The sequence below is a fragment of the Cervus canadensis genome, chromosome 19 (assembly GCF_019320065.1).
Source record: "Cervus canadensis isolate Bull #8, Minnesota chromosome 19, ASM1932006v1, whole genome shotgun sequence".
NCBI lineage: Eukaryota > Metazoa > Chordata > Mammalia > Artiodactyla > Cervidae > Cervus > Cervus canadensis.
In genome coordinates, this window is record NC_057404.1 from 10,050,215 (window position 1) to 10,067,394 (window position 17,180).

A 17,180-nucleotide genomic window follows, 5' to 3' on the forward strand; every position below is an offset into this window, starting at 1 on the left:
ACCATAGATCCATCTGACTGGCAAAACATAGGCCACATTTCTACACCTTAGCTGAAAGAGAACCCAGAAATACCACTATCTGACTTCCATGGCAGGAATTTACAAAGAAGGAACTTCCCTAAACAATGGAAAATTGTTTAGATATTTTGAGTAGCTAAGAGGAGTGACTGATATTCACTAGATGACACTAAAGCAAATTAAATACAATCACCCATTGAGTTCAATCAGTTCAGTCGCTCAGTCATGTCCAACTCTTTGTGACCCCATGGATGCAGCATGCCAGTCTTCCCTGTCCTTCACCAACTCCTGGAGCTTGCTCAAACTCATGTCCATTAAGTCAGTGATGCCATCCAACTGTCTCATCCTCTGTCATCCCCTTCTCCTCCTGCCTTCAATCTTTCCTAGGATCAGGGCCTTTCCAAGGAGTCAGTTCTTCACATCAAGTGGCCAAAGTATTGGAGCTTCAACTTCAGCATCTGTCCTTCCAATGAATATTCAGGACTGATTTCCTTTAGGATGGACTGATTGGATCTCCTTGCAGTCCAAAGGACTCTCAAGAGTCTTCTCCAACACTACAGTTCAAATAGTAAAAAAATGAAATGCTGAATTATGTGATTTAGATTTTGTACTCTAGGGTTTCCATCAGTAGGAGCAGCAAGACTCTTAAAAATAGTAATATTAATTAAGCACTTATTGTGTTAGGACTTCCCTGGTGGCTCAGTGATAAAGACTCTGCCTGACAATTCAGGAGACATGGGTTAGATCCCTGGATCAAGAAGATATGTCCCCTAGAGAAAGAAATGTCAACCCACTCAAGTATTCTTGTCTGGAAAATCCCATGAACAGAGGTGCCTGGTGGACCACAGTCCATGGGGTCACAAAGAATTGGACACGACTTAGTGACTAAACAACTTACTATGTTACAGGTGGTTTCTGGGGATTACTGTACTTTATCATGAGCCTGAGAGATGATATTATTATCACCCTTGTTGTGGGTTAAACAATAGCTTCCTAAAGATGTCCATTTTAATTACTAAAACCCATGAATATGTTACCTCACATGTGAAAAAAGAACATTGTTAATGTGGTTAAACTAATGATCTTAAAATGATTCAGGAATGTGCATTGCATACTGAAGGATTCTGTGATTCTATTGTCCTAATCATTAACTGTTTGTGAAGCAATAAGGCATGGTTTGTTGTTCAGTCACTCAGTCATGTCCGACTCTTTGCAACCCCATGGGCTGCAGCACACCAGGCTTCCCTGTCCTTCATTATCACCCAGAGTTTGCCCAGACTCATGTCCATTGAGTTGGTGATGCCATCCAACCATATCGTCCTCTGTCGTCCCCTTCTCCTCCTGCCTTCAATTTTTTCCAGCATCAGGGTCTTTTCCAATGATTTGATTCTTTGCATCAGGTGGCCAAAGTATTGGAGCTTCAACATGAATCCTTCCAATGAATATTCAGGACTGATTTCCTTTAGGATTGACTGCTTTGATCTTCTTGCTGCCCAAGGGACTCTCGAGAGGCATCTCCAGCACCATGGTTCGAAGTCATCAATTCTTTGGCGCTCAGCCTTTCTTATTATCCAACCCTCACATCTGTACATGACTAATGGAAAAACTATAGCTTTGACTGTATGAACCTTTGTTGGCAAAGTAATGTCTCTGCTTTTTAATATGCTGTCTAGGTTTGTCACAGAGTAAGTGTCTTTTAATTTTCTGTCTGCAGTTACCATCCTCAGTGATATTGGAGACATGAGAGATTTCAGTTTTTATATAATAAGAGGCAGGGGACATGAATGGAACTTTGTACCTTCAGGGCTTGTGGGGGTGGGGCAACAAGGTTCTGCTATGTTCATCTCCATTAAAATTATTTGACCACTGTTAATTTAGAAGAATGGTCCTCAGCCCTGGGTACATACTAAATTATCTTTGATGCTGTAAAGAAAAACAGATTTAGTCCTCAAATCAGACAAATTAAATCAGAATCTCTTTTATTAGGTTATAGACAGACATAAATATATTTTTCTCATTTAACATTTTTTATTATTTATTTTTTGGCCCCGCCTTGGAGAATCTTTGCTTCCAGACTAGGGATCAAATCTGTGACCCCTGCATTGGGAGAGCAGAGTCTTAACCACTGGACTGCCAGGGAAATCACCACACTTTAATTTATTCTTTTGGTAAATTCATTTATTTATTTTAATTGGAGGAGAATTACCTTATAATATTGTAGTGGTTTTTGCCATACATTGACATGAATCATCCATGGGTGTATATGTGTCCCCCATCCTGAACCCCCCTCCCACCTCCCTCCCCATCCCGTCCCTCAGGGGCATCCCAGTACAGTGGCCCTGAGTGCCCTGTCTCATACATTGAACCTGGACTGGCGATCTATTTCATATATGGTAATATACATGTTTCAATGCTATTCTCTCAAATCATCCCACCCTCGCCTTCTCCCACAGAGTCCAAAAGTCTATTCTTTACATCTGTGTCTCTTTTGCTGTCTTGCATATAGGGTCATCATTACCATCTTTCTAAATTCCATATATATGCATTAATATACTGTATTGGTGTATTTTCTTTATATTTTCAATGTATTGGTGTTTTTCTTTCTGACTTACTTCACTCTGTATAATAGGCTTCAGTTTCATCCACCTCATTAGAATTGATTCAAATGGATTCTTTTTAATAGCTGAGTAATATTCCATTGTGTATATGTACCACAGCTTTCTTATCCATTCATCTGCTGATGGGCATCTAGGTTGCTTCCATGTCCTGGCTATTATAAACAGTGCTGCAATGAACAGTGGGGTACACATGTCTCTTTCAATTCTGGTTTCCTTGGTGTGTATGCCCAGCAGCGGGATTGCTGGGTCATATGGCAGTTCTATTTCCAGTTTTTTAAGGAATCTCCACACTGTCCTCCATAGTGGCTGTACTAGTTTGCATTCCCACCAACAGTGTAAGAGGGTTCCCTTTTTTCCACACCCTTTCCAGCATTTATTGTTTGTAGACTTTTGGATAGCAGCCTTTCTGACCTGGGTGAGATGGTACCTCATTGTGGTTTTGATTTGTGTTTCTCTGATAATGAGTTATGTTGAGCATCTTTTCATGTGTTTGTTAGCCATCTGTATGTCTTCTTTGGAGAAATGTCTATTTTGTTCTTTGGCCCATTTTTTGATTGGGTCGTTTATTTTTCTGGAATTGAGCTGCATTAGCTGCTTGTATATTTTTGAGATTAATTCTTTGTCAGTTGCTTCGTTTGCTATTATTTTCTCCCATTCTGAAGACTGTCTTTTCACCTTGCTTATAGTTTCCATAGCTGAATCATACGGACAGCTGTTCTCCAGGGTAAGCCCCATGAAGTACTGGTACTGATAGATCCTGCCTTCTCTCAGATTTACTTTTTAGCTTCTTTCTAGAATTAAGAAGAAGCTCTTGTAACTGTCTAACAAATTTCATTTTAATTTAGACTGGCTAGAGTCAATATCTGCTACTGAAAAGCAATGTAAGCTTAGTATAGTAAACATACTTTTTGATTTTAACTCACTAGTACAATCTGTATGGGAATTAACCATTAAAATCCAAAGTTAAAAGTACTTGAGATAAAAAGTATTGGTCTCTAACAGATATGTTCTATAATGGGTGAATAAACAAATATAAAGAAGCCTTCTAAGTATAGTAGAAGAAATAAGAAGAGGTGATAAAAACTTTACATCTTTGATTTTTCTGAGTTCCTGGATATTTCTGGAATACTTTTCATTTTTTCTCCTATCTCTAATTGGTAAGTGCTATGTTAATTTAAATTAGTTTCCTTTTAAGGACAGTTGACATATTTTAAGGAGAATGAGGTAAAAATAAAATGCTGTTCTATGTTATATTTCTCTTTTAATCTTTATAATACCCATTCTGGAGTTATTGCTCCTATTCACAGCTGACGACAGTGTGACTCAGTGGCATTAAACCATTTGCCCAAAGTTATCTTGTTATTAAGTGGCTGATTCAGAATTTAAATTCTAGTTCTGATTCTGAAGATTTTTCCATGATTCTAGGACACCTCATGAAAATAATTGCTATCAGTGTCAAAGCAAGAGCCTTATCAAGTTAAACTCTCCAGTCCATTCCTTGTCAAAAATCTTTTAAACTGAAATCAGAGTTCTTTATGACTTTTATGAATTGCTCTGGATTAGAAGTCCCTCAGTGTTCTGATCCACAGTAAAATTTCAGTCCTGTATAACTGCACATTAGTTATTTCCCAGTTATTCCCTCTCTTGATGGTCTGTCCATGTGAGAGAACTTCCTTTGGAGTAATAGCCTCTGTTGACTAAAAGAAAGGATGCATAACATGAGAGCTGTAAATTCAGATTTATCTGAAGCTTACTGAGGCGCATGCTTCCCTGGTAACACAGCCCGGGAGACAGCCGCGCAGACAGCTCCAGGAACTGTTCTGAAAAGGCTGGATCTCTAACTGAGAGACTACTGAAACAGACACGTAAATAAAAGGGGGAGAAAAAATGAATTCATATCGAGTAGGCAAGGTTCAACAGGCAAATAGACAGGGTAGTGGAGAGGGGAGGGCAGGTGGTAGGACTGAAGAATTATTAACATATTGGTGATCCTGTAAATCAGTGAAATCTTGAGAATGGCTGAAACTACCTGAGACTGTAGCATTGAGAGTGTAGAGAAGATGGCCAAAGAAGTAAACGTAATACCAACACTTAAAAGATGAAGAGCCCATGAAGGAGAATAGATTACTTGGTTCATGAGTGAAAAGAAAATATAATAACCCGCTGAGCATTTTAAGAAGGAAGTACAAAACTGCAAAAAGATAAAATAAGTTAAAGGCTAAAAATTAGCCACTGGATTTAGCCATTAGATCACTAGAGACCTTACCAAGAGTCATTAGAGGGCTGTTCTATAAACCTGATAGCACGGAGTTGACAGGTAAATGGGAAATATGAATTTTGTTCATAGATGACTCTTCTGAAATGTGGAGATATAGAAAATAATCAAAATATGGTGGTAGAAAAATTAATCAAATTGAAAGAAGTTGTAAATAGAAAGAAAATGAGGAAAGAAAAAAATATATCACCGATTAGCAATGTGCTAGCTAGACATAGAAGGCAATGGCACCCCACTCCAGTACTCTTGCCTGGAAAATCCCATGGATGGAGGAGCCTGGTAGGCTGTGGTCCATGGGGTCGCTAAGAGTCGGACATGACTGAGCGACTTCACTTTCACTTTTCACTTTCACGCATTGAAGAAGGAAATGGCAACCCACTCCAGTGTTCTCGCCTGGAGAATCCCAGGGACGGGGGAGCCTGGTGGGCTGCCGTCTACGGGGTTGCACAGAGTCGGACACGACTGAAGTGCCTTAGCAGTAGCAGCAGCTAGACATAGGAGGCCATGAGATCACAGTCAAGCTTGTAGGGAAAGCCCTGTATAAGAGAGGGGATTAACCCATCTGATAGATTGGACAAAGTGACATAAGCATAGTGTATTAGATTGCTAAGGGTGCCATACCAAAGTGCTACATACTGTGTGGCTTAAACAACTGAAATTTATCTCCTCACAATTCTGGAAGCTAGAAGTCTGAGATCAGGGTGTAGACAGGGTCAGTTTCTTCTGAAACCTCTCTCCTTGGCTTATGAAATACCATCTTCTCCCAATATCCTCACATGGTCTTCCCTCTGTACACATATATTTCCAAATTGCTTCTCCTTATAAGGATACCAGAAATGATCTCATTTTAGCTAAATTACTTCCTAAGACCCTATCTCCAAATACAGTCACATTCTGTGGTATTAATACCAAGGATTAGGAATTCAACACATGAACTTTCAGGGGACACAATTCAGCCTACAACATATGGGTGCATACATTTAATAATTAAAGGAGAAAAAAAGGCAGAATATCTAGCCAAGCTTTTAACACACATTTTATTACACATGCTTCTAAAGTACAGGTTTATTGATAAGAATCATATAAGCAGAAAACTGTGGAAAGTGGCTTATTAGTCAGTTTGGACAGCTTTAACCAAGTACCTTAGACTGGTATTTATTCCTCACAGTTCTGGAGACTGGAAGTCCAAAATCAGAATGCCAGCATGGTCAGGATGGGTTCTGGTGAGACTTATCTTCCTGATTTAAATCTTCTTCTTGTGTCCACACATGGCAGAGCATGCAAGAGAGTCTCTGTCTCTTGCTCTTTAACTAAAGGCAGTAGTACCATTAATGAGAGCTCCACCATCATGACCTAATTCCTTTCGAAAGATCTCACCTCCATGTATCATCACCTTGGAAATTAGGACTTCAGGATATGGATTTGGTGGTTGGGGAGAAACAAGCATTCAGTCCAGAATATAGGTACTACAAAAGAATATTCAATATGAAGTGTTAGCATTTATAGGACTGCTGAAACCTCTGTTCTATTTTAAATCATATTTTCAAATCTACTTTCTGACATGGAGATCAGTTGTCATTTAAGTGGTGTTTTATGGAACATGGTGTTGAATCATTGACAAGTTGTTTTTTAGTTGTAAGGCGAAATACTGAAATATTCTGCTACATTTGAAGAACTGTCTCTTCCACTTATATCATCTTAAGAAACAACTAACAGCCATCATTGTAAATTAAAAGAAAGAAAAACTAGCAGCTATGACAAAGAATGTATATTTGATCCTCTATATGTATCTAGGGACTGGGAAATTTAATAGAATTAGAAGGCAGAGAATTTTAAAGGAGTAGTAATACATAATTGTATCAAGAATGAGTCTATGCACACAATCGTGGAGGGTAGTGTTTTACAAAAAAGACTGAGTTGGCCAAGTAAATAAATTCTACAATATTTGCTTTTTTCTATTATTTATAGTAAATGTTTCAAATGAAATGTTTCTTTATTGTCACAGATCTCTAAGAATTGTGTAAACTTGGTTCTAAAATTCATTTTATTGAAGTCATTTAAGCCACTAACTTAAGCTCTGCTAAGAAATTCCTAGAAGAAATCCTGTGCACCCTTAATATTTGGGGTAGAAAATAAGCAATTAAAAATTTTTAGTAATCAAAGCAAAATTCAAACCATTTAGAATAGACAAGGTACTAAACTTTCTTATCTTTTTAAATCAACAATATATTTCTTAAATCCACTAGAACTTTCACTCCATGAAGACAGAGATTTTATCTATTTATTTTACTACTAATTCTGATTGCTAGAACAGTTCTTGGCACCCAATAATCATTAATTACTCAATAAATATTAGTTAAATGGATGTTCCCAAAGCAAATGGAGCTACTGGGCATTGGCTTAGAATGAATATGTGTATGTTGTGCTGTGATTTATCGCTCAGTCATGTCCAGCTCTTTGTGACCCTGTGGACTGTAGCCCTCCAGGCTCCACTGTCCCTGGGATTCTCTAGGCAAGAATACTGGAGTGGGTTGCCATGCCCTCCTCCAGGGGATCTTCCTGATCCATGGATGGAACTCCAAGTCTCTTATGTCTTCTAGAGCCACCTGAGAAGCCCATATATTGGCTCAGATGCTAAAGAATTCACCTGCAATGTAGGAGACCGGGTTTGAGCCCTGGGTGGGGAAAATCCCCTGGAGAAGAGAATGGCTACACACTGCAGTATCCTTGTTTGGAGAATCCCATGGACAGAAGAGTGTGACAGGCTACAGTTCATGGGTCACAACGAGTCAGACGTGACTGAACACACATACACACACCCGTGTGTGTGTGTGTGTGTGTGTGTGTGTATAGTAGTGACTTGGAATTATCAATGTAATCATTAATTTATTCTGAAAGCAATCATGTCTTAGTGCTGGGATATAGGAGAGTTTCTTCCTATATCCAATGGTACCAGGTTGCATTTTTTCATCTTTAATAATTGAGATTTTGTCTGCCTACTTGTTTTATCCCTTTCTAGATTATTAGATATCAATCAGCATTCCTGAATTAAATAACAGGTGTATATTTGGGGAACAAAGATGACCAGATTCAGTTTTCTATGCTGTTGTTTAAGAAAATAGTTTGGTATTTTCTCTTTGTTTTGTATCTTTTCCCAAAGACACAAAGGTGTTTTTTTTTCTTATAAATTTGTGGATTTTATGCATTTGAAAAAATGAGGGACAGAAAAAAACCTTCTTTTTCCTTATATTTCTACAAACAAATGAAGCTATTTTAAAGCATTTGAATATGATTAGCATAAAAAGGAGTTGGATTTACAATGCTTGTTCTCTTTATGAACTCACACATTATCCTTGTTTTGATCAAATGCATTTTATGCAAAAAGTAATAACTGGACATAAAACTACCGAGAAAATGTCTTCTCAACCCATAAAAGGCTTATTTCTTTATTGATAAGTGTTTTAATTTGGTACAATTCTGTTCACAAAAATGAAAATCCATGCATGAAATTATAGTGATGAATTGGGTAATTTTAAAACATCAATTCATTTTAACATATTTTAAACACCAGTGAATGCTGCCTAATTCAGTCACAGTGTAATGTCTCCCTCCTCATAGGCTTATTCCAGAAAATTTATACTTAAGAGATCACAAACATATACTGTGATCAGGATAACACTAAGGTATTAATTATGCCTCAATGAAAAAGAAATTGTCAATAAAATAAAATGAAATTATTAGACTCAAAAAAAATAAGTAGCCATTGTTTTCTAAAAAATTTAAAAACAAATTTTTGTGCAAAACATGCAATGTCAAATTCAAACTTTAAAATATGTTAAATCAATTTTAGTGCTTGACTCTTATTTTGCAAGAGATCTGCTGTTTTAAAAAATTAAAGTGCCTTCATAATGGAGTCAAAAAGCTATGAATTTGTTTCTTATTTGTTTCTTTATATTTCATCAATGTCACTTTTTCTGGTGTCCCAGAAGGTAAGTGATTTTATTGTTTTTTAGCAGAATATAATTTTAATTTAGGCAATTTAGAATATCTATTCCAAATTGAACTAATTAATAGCTTATGAGGGAAAAGTACTTCTGTGTATCTATATACTGTACCTTGAATTATTTGTCATTGTTGTTCAGTTGCTCTGTCATATCCAACTCTTTGTGATTTCATGAATTTCAGCACGCCAGGCTTCCTTGTCTTTCACTATCTCCCAGAGTTTGCTCAGACTCATGTCCATTGACTTGCTGATGCTATCCAACCATCTATCTCATCCTCTGTCCTCTGCCCCCTTCTCCTCCTGCCTTCAATCTTTCCCAGCATCATGGTATTTTTCAATGAATTGGCACTTCATGTCAGGTGCCCAAAATACTGGAGCTTCAGAATTACTTTACTATTATACAATTTTACATGTAAAGAAACTGAAAAACAGGTGCAGTAAAAGGAAAAAATTTCCCTTAATTACATAGTTTTTAAGTGATAGACACTTTATTCTAACAAAGACTGTCTGATTCCAGAGATCATGTGTGAACTACCACATTACTGAATATAATCTGGCAACACAATTGGCACAAGAAGTGGGCTAAGCATATGTCACCATAAATGTTTATTAAGACATCCTTTATCTCTCAAGAAACTGAGAATCTAAACGTCAGACTCATGTAATATTTCATGTTAATCTGTAATGACCTTGAGTGTGAGTTTCCCAGTTGTGTCCAACTCTTTGCAACCCCATGGACTGTATGTAGCCCACCAGGCTCCTCTGTCCTTGGGGATTCTCCAGGCAAGAATACTGGAGTGGGTTTCCATGCCCTCCTCCTGTGGATCTTCCCAACCCAGGGATCGAAACCAGGTCTCCTGCATTGCCAGTAGATTCTTTACCCTCTGAGCCACAAGGAAAGCCCCTGTAATGACCTTCAGTTCAGCTCAGTCACTCAGTTGTGTCCAACTCTTTGTTATCCCATGAATTGCAGCACGCCAGGCCTCCCTGTCCATCACCAACTCCCGAAGTTTACTCAAACTCATGTCCATCGAGTCGGTGATGCCATCCAGCCATCTCATCCTCTGATCCTCTCATCCACCCTTCTCCTCCTGCCCCCAATCCCTCCCAGCATCAGGGTCTTTTCAAATGAGTCACCTCTTCACATGAGGTGGCCAAAGCATTGGAGTTTCAGCCTCAGCATCAGTCCTTCCAATGAACACCCAGGACTGACCTCCTTTAGGATGGACTGGTTGGATCTCCTTGCAGTCCAAGGGACTCTCAAGAGTCTTCTCCAACACCACAGTTCAAAAGCATCAATTCTTTGGTGCTCAGCTTTCTTCACAGTCCAACTCTCACATCCATACATGACCACTGGAAAAACCATAGCCTTGACTAGACAGGCCTTTGTTGGCAAAGTCATGTCTCTGCTTTTTAATATGCTATCTAGGTTGGCCATAACTTTCCTTCCAAGCAATCTCTAATAATTGTGCATTTCAGATAGTGCTGGATTAATATCCTCATTTTACAAATGAAGTAACTGGGTCTCAGAATGATCATTTGATCAACAATGGCCAAATGATTAATACAGAGTAGAATTAGAGTAGGAGACTCAGGACCCCTCAGGACAGTTCTCTTTCCCGTTCACCCCACTAGTGGGTCAAAATCCCACTAGTTCCCTGTGCTGGGGACCACTCATACACTCTGACCTGAGTTTCTTTCCAGATGGCAGTAGATTGTTTTTCTTTTGATAAGTGCTTCTGTAGTTTATTTATAAAATTAGGAAAAATTGTAAATATATGTAAGAGTAAGGACTTGACACATTAACAATTAAAGAGAAAATTTTGATTTCTACGGTTGCTTGATACAGATTTATGTGCATTCAATCAGAAAGCCTGTCTAAAAAACAGGACATTTTATTTTTAGATAAATGTATAAAGAAATAAATGTCATAATACTAACATTTGTCTCATACACTCATTTTTCCAAGCTGAAATATTAGTTTTCTGTCATATAGAACAGACCATATTCACCGGGTCAGTCTGTAAATAGTGAAAATGAAATGCATAACACACTGTGGGCATTGGAAAGATGGCATAAGTGTAGCCCCAGCTGAATGACTGTAAGGTGAAGGAGAAAGGATAGGGTGAAAGAAGGAAGGAATAAATTCATGGTAGTTAGTACACTGTGCTTGTCTCAAAGATTGGAACCCTGATGTGTTAATATTTTCTAACTGAGCCCTAAAAGAGAAAGGTCCACAGGAAGAACATGCAGGAACTCCTTTACTGAAAAACAGCCAAATTGTGGGTCACAAGTAGTGCTAATTTTGTCTTGGTGAGGTGGTGCTAGTGTTAAAGAGCCCACATGCCAATGCAGAAGACATAAATGACTTGGGTTCCATCCCTGGATCAGGAAGATCCCCTGGAGAAGGGCATGGCAATCCACTCCAGTGTTCTTGCCTGGAGAATCCCATGGACAGAGGAGCCTGGCGGGCTACAATCCATGGGGTCACAAAGAGTAGGGCACAACTGAAGCAGCTTGGCATACATATATATATTCATTCTAAGCCATTGCCCAGTATCTCCATTTTCTTTTAGGGTCTCAAAGAATAAGTCATGACTGAAGTGACTTAGCACACATGCACATGACTAAATATAAATTTAAAAGAGGTTGTTAAGGGACTACTCTCCCCATTTATGCTGGACCCATCTTATCTTGGAAGAATCTTAGGGTCTAAGAAAACATATACCTGATGGGTTAAAGAAGCTACACATGATTAGCAGCTGGGCCATCATTGAAGTGGTAAAGGTCAGAGTAGGAGACAATTACCAAGAAAGAAAACTAAGAAGACTGATATAGATGCCATGTGGGCATTCCCCATATCACTGAAGTCCTGGCCTGACAGACGAGATCACAAGACTCTTACACATCAGTTTTATACATTGTAATTTTCACTTTACAGATTTCCTCTTGCTTTGTCTTCAGCCACTTCAGAATTTTTACATTCAATATTAAGAGTTTATCTCATTCAGTCATAAGCAAGGTCATATTACCTCACTGATAAAGGTAAACAGTCAGAAATTTTAGAGCTTTGAAAGCCTGATATATAGCATACATCATGGGGGAAGATTTATGGCAAAAACTACCCAAATAGAGTCTCTAAGTTATATTACAAGGAATATTTATCCAGTCAGTTTTCATTTTTTTCAAACACTGTGTGGCCCTAAAATTATATGATTAAATCAAGGAAAATGAAACATTACTTTTGAAATTGAGATGTTGACAGTTATTTTTCTTATTGAAACCTTTGCAGTTTTTCAGGTTAACTATACAGTTAATATCTTTGTGTGAAAGAAAAGATTCCTGGAGAAGGGCTTTTGTGAAGGTTACATGTATTATTTTTTAATGTTTCTCAGCCCTTCAGAGCTCTCCTGGCAACCACTGTAATATAAAATATGGATTTCACAAACAAAAGCAGAAGCTCAAACTCATTATTTCTTTCTCTTTGTATTAGTTCTGGCAAGTCCTTGATGCCTGCAATAGGGGAAAAAAAAAAAACCTATGTGTTTTTTCTTATAAAAGCTATCAGTTCAGTCCATCTACTTGAAAACCATTGTTATTCCATAGAAAGTTTCCTCATGGGATGAAAGGTGAAACTAATGTCAGATCATAATTTTAAATCATTGTAAATAGGTTGCTGGTGCTGAGGAATGAAAGAGTAAAAGGTTAGAAAAGGTTATATGCTAAAGAATTCTGTTTCTTAACCTCTTGCTAAGAAATTGAATGTATCTCTTCTTTTTTAATTATTTTTGCCTCATTAAGATTTGATTTATTCATTCTTTTTTCTTTCTACAGACATTAACTAAATATCTTCTACATGCAAACTCTACCCCAGATGCTACAAAAGCAAAGATAAGCACTTAACTATAAGGAACTCAGAATTAGTATGATAGATGGGTAGGCATGAATAATTAAAGTATAATGGGATTATTTTTAGGACAGATGGAAAAAGTACTACCCCAGTTTGAAAGAGCCATAAAGAAGGCTTTGAAAGGGGAGGCAGATTTTACTATAAGGGTAAAAAAGGAGCCATAAAAGTTTCTCTTTGTTCTGTCTGATATCAATTTCCTCCAAAGACATATAAGTGTTGAACAGTGTAGACGCTCAAAGTTAGTATAAGGGAGTTGTTAGAATATAGTTTATAATAAACTAAAAACAGTCTTAAGAAATATTTCCTTAAGTCTTTCAAGAAGGTCATATTTGTGATTATCATCATGAAAGAAATTCAACATACTTCCATGACCCATATAATGATCCTTCAATTAGATAGAGAGCTATGGGTGTGGCCATTAACATTAATACTTTTTAAAGACGTAATTCACACGCATTCATTAATAATAAACATTTAGGGAGTGCCAAGTACTATGCTAAATATTGAAGATACCATTTTGGAAATTAACATGTCAAGAGCTTCATGATTTGTCATTTAAGAGGGAAAACAGATCTCTCCTAGATAGCTGAATTTAAAGCACAGAAAACTTATATATGGTTTCTGTCATGCAGATGATACTTCCTGAAGATCAAATTGAATACTCTTCTTTTTTCTATTCACTGTGCCTATGTATTATTTCTTCTCACATGTCATGGTTATGGAAATAGGATAATTAAGGTTTTAGGGCTTTATAGACTCCTGAATTAAATAGGCCTTCTTAAATTAAATTGGCCTTCTTAAATTGGACACATTGCCTTTTATTTCTTTTTTTCAAGTAAATATTATTCATCATACTATACTCAACAGCACAAACATAAAAACCCACCTGAAGATAGAAAAAGTACCTTTCATTGTTGAATACTATTTTTTTTTACATAAAGCAAATATGATGTTCATAAACATAGAAGCCTGAATCAAGAGACTACAGATAAGGCTAATGAAGTTCCTAATGTGCCTATATTTACTTTTTTATTGTGTTGAGAAGTGAAGGGACCAGAGCACACTCCTGTGAGTTTGGTTGTTGCAGTTTTTCCTTAAGGGATTTGATGTTCTCATCGTCACTCTTTCTGGACAAATAAGATCCTGAGTTGAATGGCTTTTTTGAACAGTTGGAGGAAAAGTTGCTCTCTGGGTCTGGATAGATATAAGAGATGGAGAACATAAAGGAAATCTTCTAGATTCTAAATGATTCCAGATGTTAAGAAAAGGATGGCATGATCTTCCCTAAACTACACAGAGTTGATATAAACCAAAGAACTGGCCCAGCAAGAGACCCCAGGTCAGGTCTTGCTTTGACAGTAGTTTTAGGTATTTAGGGACTTGCAGTATTCCCTTTCTATTGTTTATTCAATTTTACCCTTACAAAAGTCAACTTTGGTTTCAATTTGGCTGTGGAGGGTTGGAGATGAAAAATATTCCCATATAGTGAGCTTCTGTCCTAGTCACCAGATTGAGGCAGCTTGGTAGTCATGTTTGAACAGAGTAGAGAGGACATCTCATCAGCCTCAGTAGAAACTAAGGTTAGGTCCCTTTTGGTAGGTTTTGGAGAACAGACTGAAGTGATGTGAGCGAACTTCATCCTGAACATAACATCCTGGGAATACTCGCTAAAATGATCACGAGGTGCTTTGGAGCTGAGCTATTGTAAATTTAGCCCATTTGGCTCAGCCGTTATAATTCTGAAGTAAATGTTGAAAGAAAGTGAAAGTGTTAGACACTGTCTACTTTTTATGACCAACTGTTTATGACCCTATGGACTGTAGCCTGCCTGGCTCCTCTGTCCATGAAATTCTCCAGGCATGAAAACTGGGATCAAACCCAGGTCTCCTATGCTGTGGGCAGATTCTTTACCATCTGAGCCACCAGGTAAGCCCAGTAACATAGAGGAAAAGGTGATAATGGCCAAGTGTTGATATGGTTTGTTTCCTGACAAAACCAAAAAAAAAAAAAGTAAAAAGTAAATGGTGTGATGGTTTGTAGTCTCAGGTTAAAGACCTGGAATATATGATTCCTCAGATAATTTCTGTTTTCCTTACCTGGTAAGTTTTTGCACATCCCAACTGCAGGAAGTGAGTTTAAATCAGAGCTTGTTCAAATAGTGCCCTCAGGAATTATGTAGTGCTATCTACATAGATCTATTCAATGACCTTGTCAAATAGCAATATTTGGTTTCCAGCTTTATGAGCATCAATTCTTGATATGCAGGAGTTAATTTAATGCACTATATGTCTTATTTTTTTTGTTCTTAGGAATCATCTGAATTCTGTTGCTTAGATTTCTTATTCTACTATTGACCATCTATCTTCACAGCCATATAGAACTGTTGCAAACAGATCATTTATTTTAAAAAGCATCATTGACATGCAATGCAAATGAAGTCTAAACATTTTGCCAGTGATGTATTTCATGGGAAAATATGATTTCTATTTCTGTTTTCCACTTTCCATCTTTCATAATCTTCTGATAGAACTGAAATGCCTAAAGAAGTAGGTGAATATTTAATTCCAAATTTGCTTGCCAATTATAAAGAAAAGAGTTAATCTATATCCATGTCACAGTTTTGCAGAAGGGCTAATAAACATTTTATCAGGTCTGAAAATTTGTCACCAGGAGTGTAAGAATTGTCTTGGGAAGCCTATCTTCATTCAAATTTGAAATATTGTTTCTTTTTCTTATCACTTGTAAATGTGGTTGGTTTTATGACTTAAATTTTCTTTGGAAATGTGGTTATATATTTGCATTGGAGATAGGAGTTTGTTCTGCTGGGGCTTTATATCAACTTGCTTTTGTTCTAAGTGGCTTGGTGATTATTTGTATGTGTGTGACTCATGTTCATCTTTTTAGGTTAACAATATTTTCTATCTTCTTCTGAATTTGATAGAGGAAGTTGACTAATAATTCAATTTTGGATTTTCTTTTGCCAAAGCTTCCTTCCACGTAAACCTATGGAACTTCTTGACATCCCACCTTCCCTTATCCTCCTGCTCAACCCTTTGTGTTTCCTTGGATTTTCTTAGCATGTTTATGCCAGTAACTATACATGTTCTTGATACAAGGATTTTACTCAAGAGTTAGCAGTTACAATGGGAGCTGAGTGCTGTTTGTAACTTTTGCTTTGTACAGGGAAGCTTCCAGATGATTGGTCTCTTGACTTTTTCTTCCTTTAACATTTGCTTTTTTCTCTAATTTACAATTGTTTTGACCTTTCGAAAGTGTAATTCACTTTGCTTTAAAAAAATTCTGCCTTGAGCTTTGAACTGCTTTTAATTGTACCTTTTGACTTTTGCCATTAGTGATTTCCAGTCCTCCCCAGCTCCAACTGCTCTTTTTAAAAGTGCATAATAAACCTAAATATTCTTAATCATCAAAGCTCTTTGTAATTATTATTTTGTCCACCCTTTTTCTCTGCCTTTGTTACATTCTACTTCTAAAGCATGTTTAAAAAACACTTCAGATTTTAGTCTCTGTTTTCCACCACTTTATACGTATTTTTTTCATTTTCCTTTTAAATTTTATTATGATAAGAGCACTTAACATAAGATCCAGTCTCATAACAAAATTTTAAGTGCATAATACATCATTATTGACTATAGGTATGTTGTGTAGCAAATCTCTAGAGCTTATTCATCTCACTTTATGAAACTTTATGCCCATTGATTAGTAACTTCCCATTTCCCCCTCCCCTAGCCCCTGGCAACCAACAGTCTACTCTTTGATTCTATAAATTTAGCTATTTAGATACCTTAGTAGACTCATGCAATATCTGTCTCTCTATGACTGACTTATTTCACCTAGAATAATGTTCTCACGGTTCATCTGTGTTGTCTGGTATTACAGGATTTCCTTTTTAAAAAATCTTCATAGCATTCAATTGTATGCATATATCACATTTTCTTTATTCATTCATCTGTCAATGGAAATTTAGGAAGTTTCCATATCTTGGCTAATATGAATGATGCTGCAATGAACATAATAGTTCCAGCATCTTTTCAAGATCCTGATTTCAATTATTTCACATAAACATCCACAAATGGGTTTTCTGGATCATATGGTAGTTCTGTTTTTAGATTTTGAGGAACCTCCTTACTATTTTCCACAGTAACTTCACCATTTTGAATTCCTACCAATAGTTCCAAATGGAAAAAAAAAAAAAAATATCTAGGAGTAAATTTAAGGAAAAGCACAAAGCAGAAAGTTATGCTCCCTGACTTCAGAGTATAGTGCAAAGCTGTATTATTTACAAAACAATAGTCAGAACAGCTTGGTACTGGCAGAAAAATAGATACCTAGAAAAAT